This window comes from Bidens hawaiensis, unplaced genomic scaffold, assembly GCF_021521415.1.
Source record: "Bidens hawaiensis isolate Kalapana, Puna unplaced genomic scaffold, B.hawaiensis_p1.1 tig00035988_1, whole genome shotgun sequence".
NCBI classification, from domain to species: Eukaryota; Viridiplantae; Streptophyta; class Magnoliopsida; order Asterales; family Asteraceae; genus Bidens; species Bidens hawaiensis.
The window spans coordinates 110,289-121,423 of NW_027496282.1; the positions used below are offsets into that span (position 1 = coordinate 110,289).

The following is an 11,135-nucleotide window of genomic DNA, read 5'->3' on the forward strand; positions in this document are numbered from 1 at the left end:
AGTAACAATATTCCATTTTAAACTTTGACAATTAATTTATTGTTAATATAAAAACAATTATCTTATTATTTTAATATTAACTTCAATAGTTTCAAAAATCAATTTAGTCAACACATACCAAAAATATATGGACAATTTAATATTCAAACGACTTACCTTAATTCGTTGAATTATTTACTTATTTCCTTATTTACTTGTTTACTTTAATAGCTTTAATATTTGAAATAACAATATACAATTTTAAAATTTGACAATTAATTTATTATAAATATAAAAAGAATTACTTTAATATTAACTTTAATAGTTTCGAAAATCAATTTAGTCAACATATAACCAAAATATATGGATACTTTAATATTCAAACGACTTATTCGTTTAATTATTTACTTATTTCCTTTTCAAATAATTCAAATGTGTTAGAACTTACCTTAAATCGTCTAATTATTTATTTATTTCTTTATTACTTATTTACTTATTTATAGATTATGTAGTTTAAATTAATAATGATAAATAATTCTGCAATTATAATATATTGTAATATAAATAGAAATCATATTTTAAATTTATCAAAACACGGCAATAATTTTTTTTTATTGATTTTAGTAAACTTATTTACATGATGGTCAACAAGCATTAAAATTAAGTTTAATAATAACTTGAAAATTTTCGAATACCAAATAAACTTATTCACTTTGACTATCTAGTAATTATTTTGAAATAATTCAAATTAAATTAAAAATCTGTTTTTTATAAATTAAGGAAAGTCAAAGTATATAAAATGTGTTAATGGGATAATTAAAGTATATAAATTACAATATCCATGTTAATTACGTTATTTAAAAAAATAAGGAAAGTCAAACTAATAATAAATTTTGGGACAATAGATTAACACACGCCGGAAAAAAAAATACAGATCAACTAATCTCGGATTTACAATATGCAAGAATATTTTCTTTTATGTAACAAAATTTAAAATGAATATATATGACTATTCAAAAATGAAATATACATCAATATTAAAATTAAAATCTATACATATTATAAGCTCAACATCAACCCGTGAAATTAGATTATATGAGTCGTACGATTACCTGAAATACTAAAAACGAATATTAATATTGATATTATGGATTATTTTAATTATAACTAATAACCGGAAAAAATTAAAGGTGTTACCGGAAACAGGAAAATTAAAGGTGTCACCGAAAAATAGATTGTGTAAGCCATGACACTCACCTGAAATTATAAAGTAGAATATTAATGTTGATATTATGCAAACATTGTTATAGGTAAAACAAATATCCGGAAAACCTAACCGGAAAAACTTACCGGAAAAACGAAAAATGGAATATAAGGTTTTGATTAACAAACTAAAAAGAAAACTTGAGCAAGTAAATCGGGTAGATAACCTGAAATAATTAAAAGCAACCATTGTTAAAGGTATAATACATAGCCGGAAAAACTCAACGGAAAATCTTATTGGAAATACTTACCGGAAAAAATTAATACGTCCACATATAACCTTCATCGTCGTTTATGATTTACAACCTAAACTGATTTTAAAAAAATCAGTTAACAATGAGAATAAAGATAAAAAGGTTAGAGGAAACAATAACCGGAAAAATTTAATGTTGCCGGAAATAGATAGATCAAGATCGGAAGTTTATTATAAAATATATACTTACAGAAAATTAATACAAATCTACATCCATATTCGTCGGAATATGTGAATAGGAGAAAGGAGATCTGGCTAAACTATAAAAAGAGAGAAAAGTTGATTAGGGTAAATAATTAAGAAATGTTATGGTTTAAATATAGGTTAGTGGAGAGTTGACATGATTATGAAAGGAAATGAGTGACATGGCAATGAGGTGGCATTGATGTGGATGGCCTAGAATCTTGACAAGTGGAAATTGCTCATTGCTTTAATAGTATGTATAGATTTAGTTTTATGTTGTCGGTTAACATCTCGTCTCATATAGCTAAGCATGATTCGGTTATTAGGTGAAACTGAAGTCATCAGTTTTTTGAATACACAAACTGTTTGGTTTTCGTTTTTACGGTTTCGCTCAATTATAGTTTTTTTTACGCATTGCAAAAAAAATAAAATGAAAATGATCATTTTAAGCTTGTAAGAACGTATTAGAGTACTACATATATATTGAATTTAAAAAACAAAAATAGGTGGGTGTTGTATAAAAATCATAAGAATACAAAGTTGCTAAAGTATTAGAATGTAAAAATCAATAAAGTTCTTAATCAAAAAACCTCTAAATGTTTAATCTCAATCTTTATTCATCTACAAAGTTTAATTACAGGCTTCATCATCTTCATAATCTCCATCACCATCAATCGGTTGGGTTAGGTTTTTTTCGGTTTTTTTTTAAAATGGATAAACGAAACCGAAAATCCAGTTTCTCAAAAAAACAAAAAATTAAACATCAATTAACGCTTCGGTTCGGTTTTTTAAGGCTCATTAGAGTATTGCGGTGGTTCTGATCGTTGTTCAAGAAAAAAGTTTATGTTAGGATATATTTACGGAATATTGACTTTAGTCTACGACCACAAAGACATGAATTAGAATCGACCACAAAGACATGAATTAGAATCGAAACAAGAGGCTCAATGTTAAACCCTTCTTTATCAAAATGAATCATTTCATGTTATAGCATGTTTATATCAGTTCTGAAACTAATCTACAATTCAAGCATAACAATTTGTCTTTATCATTTGAATCGGGTACGTCGTGTATTGCATCAAATACTTCTGGTTGATTTAGCTTAACTTAAATTCTATTTTCCAGGATAATATTCACTACTTGATTTTCTTTTCTGTGAGTCGTTATTTTCGGCTCAAAATTTGTTTCCGAAGAAACCGAAGCCAAAACATTATTTCATTAAGAAATGATAGAAGAATTATGACCAAGTTTGATGGAGGTCAGGTATGTTTGTTTATTTAATTTAACTCAATAAACAAACAAACATAAACACGTAGACAGGCATGTTTTTCTTATTTGTGTTCATTTGTCAAGAAAAGAAACTTGCAAGGTCCGATTGTTTATATGCCACGCGAAACACATCATGTATAAACAAATTTAAAATAAAAGTCTTAAAACATAAACATCAATGGACAAAGATAAAGTCGTAATATTAGACAAGTTGATGATTATAAAGTTAAAGTCAAAATAACATAATATTGTAGAAAAATTATTATAGAACATGCAAGCTTTGAATGCTTCTTGGCTTCATGCTATCACCATTTTTGTATTCTACAGTTCATTATATTGATCATCGAGTTGGTAATTAATTGTCACGCTACTGATCATCACGCCATTGTACAAGTTCAAATAGACATGTCATAAAAGAGATCTAGCTAAGTTCGGCAAATCGACTAACGAATCAAGTGGTTCCCAACTTGTGATTAAAGCTCCTAACCACCATCTTGAAAACATCAAGAATATTTCCCGGCAGCTTTCTTTTTCAAATACTAATGATGATTATGACAATATGCACCAAAAATAAAGCAAACACCACACAGTTGGCCAACATGTTTATCTAGGCCTAAAATAAAACATGCACAAAGAAAACACAAGGTCTTTACAGTTACAGGTGTTATTAACTTTACAATATGTGACCTCAATTTCATACCAAAAAAGAAACCAAAACTAATAAAAATACCTGTCTGTATCATACGCCCTGAGAACCAACCATCCATAACTAATTGCACGTCCCTTTCTTATTTATGTTTTGCAATCAGCATGAAACTTCACCTTACAAAATCGACTTCAATATGAAACTTACGGCTCTTTCTTCAGCAAAGGCTCGGCGAGAGCCGCCCTTTGAAACCTAGATGAAGTAGAATCATCGTCACGGACTTCCTTGGTGTTTGACCTCCCTTATTTTGACCTCCCTGCTGCTGCTGCTGCTGCATTATTTAATATTAAAAATTAATAAAACATGCATATGAGATTATAATTTATCAAAGAAGATGACTACTTACGGCCAAAGCAGTTAATCTCCTAACTGAAGGAGCACGAGCTACAGATGAAGCAGCTGCTGCTGCTGCTACACGTATCCTGTGAAAACCAATCATTGGTCAGTTTTATTTTATAAAAATTTGGTACAGTATTTTATACAACTTAAAGTACCTTTTATGCACATCAACAAACTCATCGGTCTCATCTACAATTTCCTCCTACATTGATCCACAAAGTTACCAAATCATCAATTAAAACAACAATAACCGATAAAATGATGCAATGAGAGAATGTGAAAATATAAACCTGAAGGAGTTCTTCAAACACATCTTCCAATGTGATTATACCAATAACTTCACCTTCTTCAATGTCTTCAGTTGAATAAGGCACTCCATTTGTTTGTGGAGCCACTTTTTCAACATCAATTGTCACGGTATCTGATTTGTCACCCTGCTTTAATACCAGAGGATTTGTGGATTGAACATATTGAATGGTGATTGTTTCTTGATTTGGTTCTTCTGCAAGTGTCGGTGGTTTTCTGCTTTTTCCTTTTGCTTTCACTACAGCTGCCATATGACTGCTTCCTTTTTGGAACTCGTTTAATATGTCGTATAGAGGCATGTCAGCTGGAACCCTGACGAAATATTATATAGCATGTCATGATTAATGTTATAAATCTATAAAACAATTCTGATTGACTTTAAAGTGATATAATAAGTTGATAACACACCTTGGAATTCTCCTAATGGAGACTGCACTTACTGGAGTCTCGGTTTCTGCTCTTACAGTAAGAAGACTTTTCACCTACACTTCAACGATAACTATTATATTACAATGATAATCATTTTTTAGTGAGAAGCTATATGCATTCTGAATACACTTTTTGACACATTCGACCTGTTTAGATATTTGACCCGTTAGAGATGTTATAACCAGTATTGACCCATTTACCAAAAAACGGGTTGAAGATGACAGATTTAGTGGCAACTTACCAATAGAAGTCCAATAATATTTCTAGGGTTTCCAGAGTAAACAGGGACTCTACTGTGACCTCTTGCAAGAATCTTCCCCATTGCTTCCCTGACATATTAACAAACTAGATAAAAATATATAGATAGAATGGTTGAGAACTCTTTAAAAGATTAACAAGTTTGAATATTTACTGGTGAACTAGTTAACTGTTAAAAGAAGACCAAATGATAGTATCATCATGTTGAAGTGCAAAACTCACCAATCTAACTTTGAATTGACATCCAAAGAAAAAGTTGACTCGATTGGTGTCATAGCCTCCTCTGCAGTCTGATCAGAGGAAACAGAGTAATAATATAATATACCATAACTCCATATAATTAAAGAAAAAAAAACCATAATATGTAAAACAATGACTCTGAAATCATACAAATGCAAATTTATGATATGTAATACCTTTTCAGTTAAATCTAGTGCTCCACTGATAATTGTTGTCTCGTCATGAGTGAGTTCACCTCCTTTACCGGCCTGGAATATAAACGAATACCATTTATTCCATTAAAGTCATTTAGAATATCATTACTATGTTCTCAAAATAATTAAAGCACACAAAAAATTAACCTCCTGGCCATGGATTGAAACAAGGGCTTTCAACTGAGCTCGTCTAAATAAAGCATCATTATGTCCTAGTACCAAATCAAGCATCTGAAATCACAAATAAGTGTAAACATAAGCTGCATTGTTTCATTAACATGACTATACGAAATGACATGATTATGATGAAATAAAGCACACACACGATATATGAATTGATACAATTACTTTGTCTATTCAAATTACAAAAAAATGTCACAACATACAAGCGAAAAGTAAGAACTTACCTTGCCTATAGGATAGGCAATTGGATAGCAAACTATCATCAACCCCTTCACAAGCCAAATTAAACTAGACCCTATAGCAAGTCCATATCTGGTACATACTGCTTGTGGAATTACCTGTAATATGCAAACACAGTTTATTTATAGAATGATGCATATCTACATGAAGCTGCAATGAAGAAAAGTTGAAAAAAGTGATTCTTCCAAGTTACCTCTCCAAAAAACAGGACAAAAGTTACAGAAAGCACAATTGCAACAATTTGATTGAAAATCTTGTCCAGGTATATTGGCAGAGCCTGTAGATTACAGCAGCATAAACCATGAACATTATTATTGTTAGAAAAACTAAACATATTGTGAAAAATATAACAATAAACTCATTGTTTATAAGAAACTTCGAAAGAAGAACTGAATCCCAATATATTACCTCCATGGCAGCTGCATTGCACAGAAGCAATGTCACAAGAAGCTGGTGCTGCTTCTGAACCACTGGAAATATAACACCTGAACACCATACATAATATTTCATAAAATCAAGATCATAAATCAATGAACGCAACATCCAATGTTACAAAAACAGGTCCTACACATCGAAAACATTTATAAAACCCCAAAAACATCTTAAGATCAAATACGATATAGGGGGTGTCTGGGATTCCTTATTTTACCTCCTTATAACTTATTTAAGGCATAAGTTATAAGTTACAAAGTTGTAAAACTTATACCTTAATACACTCACAAAATCTAATTTTCCCAAACACCTTATAATTTATATCGCATAAGTTAAAAGCTATAAGAAGCTAAAATAAGGAATCCCAAACACCCCCGTAATAACCGAAACAGATAAATTGCCATTTTTTTTTGTATGAAAAATTAAACCAGATGCTATATTTCCATTTACAGAATGAGATGTCAGAATAATCTTTTAAAGTCAGAATCAAACTTTAGGTAAATGCCTTAATCCTAAAAGCTAATATATTCACACTTTATATAAATATACAATCCTTTTCCATAGAATCATTACACTCACACCTAATTAAACTATCAAATCCATCCAGATTCCAATCCTAATTCCAAAATTCAAAACCTAACAGGTATTAACAATAAGCAATAACAAATGATTCAAATTATATTTCCAAAATTAAATTCAAATATACAATCATTTCATTCACACCTAAATTAACCTATCAAATGATTAAAATCCTAATTCCAAACTTAAATTAAATTCAAAACCTAATAGGTAATAACAATAATAATAACAATAAGCAATAACAACCTGCTTGTTTCTTTTCGACGGGTGTACCGCTGCGTTGGAGGATTTCGAGCTCAACGAGACCTAGCGACATCAACCCGAGCGTGAGTCCGGACATAATACCTGCAAAAATGACGAGAAAACACGAGATGCCGACGTAGAGGTAAAACATCGGCGATCCGAATTCGATTTCAGCTCCTAACGTCGAACCGTTAGGGTTACTAATCGCCATTCGTATCATCTGCACTGCGTTTATCGCATGCATCATGTATATGTATAGATTCAATCACAATTCAATAATTAAAATTCACAGCTCGGTAACTTGTTGTTGAAATTGAATTTGAAGTGTTAATTAAATGATGAATGGATTCGATCTGACAGTGGATGAGTTCTCGATTGGGCGAGAAGAAGACAAATTGAATTGAATCGGATTTATGAACCAGCAATTATTACGTTAGGGTTAACAGGTGCATTAATTAGTTATTATTATTATTATTTTGAATGATATGTATCTATGGAACATGTGAGATAGATCATCTCGTGAAATGTGAGGTGTGGTCATAGTCGAGCTCCTCACGAGTTATTCGAAGTGGAATTGATTAAACGCTTGAAACAAATCGAGTGTTTTTGAGCTTGAGCCTTGTGTAGGAAGCTCGGTTAGGCTCGTCGAGTCTTACTGAACCATGTATATATTTGCTGTGTGTGGTCTATTTAAGGTACTAGAGGTAGGACTATAAACAAATCGGACGTCGGGACGTTCGTTTGTCAAGAAGTTCGTTTATGTTCGTTCGTTTAATAGACGAACCGGACATGAAAAAAATTTGTTCGGTAAGCTTAACGGGCGAACACGGGCAAGGGCCTCGTTAATTCAATGGTGTTCGTGAATCGGTGAACGTCTGGTATTGGTAATGATTATACTTTTTGAGATTAATGTGTAAATGTTTATCTTCATTCGTTCATTAGAGTTGTTTATGTATATTTGTCTATTAATATTCATTAAGTCTGTTAGTGTTCGTTTGTCCATTAGTGTTCGTTATTGGTTGTTTTTCCATAAGGGTTTGTTTATAATATTAACGGACGAACAAGGACAAACTCAATTCCTTAATGGACGGACACAGACACGAATTTGTGTTTGGTGGAGTGTTTGTGAACCGTTCGTCTGTACAACAGAAGCTTAACGGGCGAATACGGACAAGGTCTCGTCTGGCTCGGTTCGGTCCGTTTACAGCCTAACGAGAAGAGTAGAAGAGCTAGAGCTAACTTTGGCTCATTTAAAGCTTTTCTCAAATCATATAAAAAACATATATAAAAGAATTAATAATAAACAAATCAAACTCAAGTTTAAAAAAAAAATAGAAATAACCTGAATTCAAGATAAGTTGAGTTTGACTAATTACCACATAAGTTATTATATGGGAAAATTCTCTAAATAATCCTAAATAAGAGATAGAAAAAAAAGTGATCCTATTTAAGTCAAAATTCTCAAAACAATCCAAAAAATATGTACTGAGACGACAACTTGAAAAAATAAACGGCGAGATTTTTTAACCAATCAAAATCTGACACGTGTAAAGGTTTTGACACACCAGACGAGATTTTTAAAAATCTCGTCTGGTCCGACCATATTTTTAATTTAATTAACTTTTTAAAAAACCGTCTCTCCAAACGATTTTTTATGTTTCTCGTCTGGTCCGTTCAAATTATTATTATCCCTGCCTTCTTCCACATCTTCATCTTTAATATTAATGCAAATTAATTTACCTAAGCTCATGTTTGATCTCTCAGAAGAATTCATCTTCATCCTTTTCTTCTTCTCAGCCTGAAACTCACCACCACTTCTCGCGGGCCCACCAAGTTTAATATCAGAATAACCGGCAGAGGGTGGTGAAGAAGCGGAGAGTGGCATTGGTGACAATGTCCGACCACCTGACCCTCCGCTGACAGCCACACCATCCGGGCCATACTTCCGAGACCTACCCCTCTTTTACTTTGCCAAAGAAGATGGCAAGTTGATAGTCTCCATGGTAAACCTCTGCGGTCCCATTGTTTGGATGGGTTATTAGTGTTCAGAGACAATTGATAGCTTGATTGAGCCTCAGGTGCTTTTGTTTCTACTGCTGGCATTATCATTTCTTTTGATTCCATGATGATTACCAATTTCTACACAGCAAATAGAAGAAACTAAAATTTTACAAACTTGCTCAACTTGGTGTGGTGAAACTGGGGATTTTGGAGATGGAGATGAAGGTGTGGAAGAAGGTAGGGATAATAATAATTTGAACGGACCAGACGAGAAACATAAAAAAACCGTCTGGAAAGACTGTTTTTTAAAAAGTTAATTAAGTTAAAAATATGGTCGGACCAGACGAGATTTTTAAAAATCTCGTCTGGTGTGTCAGAACCTTTACACGTGTCAGATTTTGATTGGTTAAAAAATCTCGTCGTTTATTTTTCCAAGTTATCGCATCAGTATATATTTTTTGAATTGTTTTGAGAATCTTGACTTAAATATGATCATTTTTTTTTTATATTTTATTAATTTTTTTCTGATTTAAGTTGCATGCCATGGCGGCTGATGGTATGGGATTAGGTGGATTTTTGTTGTGTTATGTGTCACGTTGTTGTTTAAAGAGATGTCACTCATATTTCATTTCTAGAGGTCGTGATGGATTAGTTGAAAATGGAATGTACGGTATATATTATGCTAAGCAATAATGATACTAGTTTTCTATTTTCATGTTGCATGTTGGTGTCTTATTATAAGGAGGTTAAGAGTGTATGGCATGTAACATTTGTGATGTACTTAGGAAATTTTCTACAGGTCAAACAAATAGTCCAGTTGTTTATCGCTTAACGCTAAGCATAATTTAAATCGGATCGGATTATATAATAATTTGTTTTTTTTTCTTAAAAGAGAAATAAAACTTGTATTAATAACGGGTCACATGATAATATATCTTTATCATAAGCTAAATAAAGTGACGATGTTATAACTGAATAAAAGTACAATATTATATTTTCTAGACGTGGCCAATAGGAAAAAATGCTCTAAAATTTACAAGTTTCTATACTCTTTTCACTTGGATCCTTTAGGAACCGTTATTGGAGGCGGTGTCAAAAGTTCAGGGGATAGTTGAAATAAACCGCATATATGTATATACCTCAAAAAAGATGAAACTTTTAACGTAGGTGGCTGGCCTTCCTATCCACACAGTAAAAAATTCAATTCAAATCAAATAGAAAATAACGAACAAGCAAAAAGACTAAAAAAATCCAAAAAATAACATTTTTTATATCAGAATGGTTAAGATGGTGAGGACTAAACTATACTCAAATATTTTACTTTTAATTAACATTGAAATAAAAATTACACAATATCACGTGAAGTTAGTTTTTATTAGATCGTATGTAGTGGATCGCCAAGAAGGAGGCAACATTTCACCTCATCCACATTTAACCAAAAAAAGAAGTGTTGCCCCCACAACACTACCGCTACGACGTTACCCATGCCAGCACTCTTCTATCTTATCTTTTTAAAAGTCTTATCGCCTCTCCAACCTACCCTGACCATGACTTCTCTCTAGGTGTCTTTCTCATTTTGTCCCTCACCACAACTTTAATGCTACGAGGTTGAAAGCCATTTAACACGAATATGTCACTTCTTGAATGATAGACATGTGACCACGTGTTGTTGTGATCAAGTAGGAATGCACCAACATGATAATATTCTTCAAAAATATCAAGTTATAAAAAAGAAGTTTGTAAAGAGTGATTAAAAAAACTGAATCTTAGCAAAAATACCATAAAAAAACATTTATATCTAAGTCCTTTTTTTCGTATTCATAGTTTGCCATTTTACTAGTTTAGTCCAACTTTGAAATCTTCATCCTTAGAGTCTCTACGGTTTTATTTATTAATCATTTTCGTCCCAAACACAGCTTTACTAGATTTTATCTTTGTTGTTTCACAAAGTGACCAAAACGCCTTTGTTTTTAAATTCTTTTGGACTGAACTTGTTAAAATATTTAGCTACATGGATAAAAAAGGAATTATATAAGCA

At 31.8% G+C, this 11,135-nt stretch overlaps 1 pseudogene across 1 annotated transcript; it reads right to left on the reverse strand.

Annotated features, from left to right (window-relative positions):
• Window positions 1–3,507: 3,507 nt before the first annotated feature.
• Window positions 3,508–7,563, reverse strand: LOC143588112 (DUF21 domain-containing protein At4g14240-like; annotated as a pseudogene). The gene is made up of 13 exons (XR_013145028.1): window positions 7,100–7,563; window positions 6,251–6,327; window positions 6,036–6,119; window positions 5,827–5,940; window positions 5,567–5,650; window positions 5,402–5,473; window positions 5,208–5,275; window positions 4,969–5,056; window positions 4,707–4,780; window positions 4,283–4,610; window positions 4,148–4,194; window positions 4,000–4,075; window positions 3,508–3,921 (listed from the first exon to the last, which is right to left on the reverse strand). The product of XR_013145028.1 is annotated as a DUF21 domain-containing protein At4g14240-like (transcript).
• Between the last annotated feature and the right edge of the window lie 3,572 nt (window positions 7,564–11,135).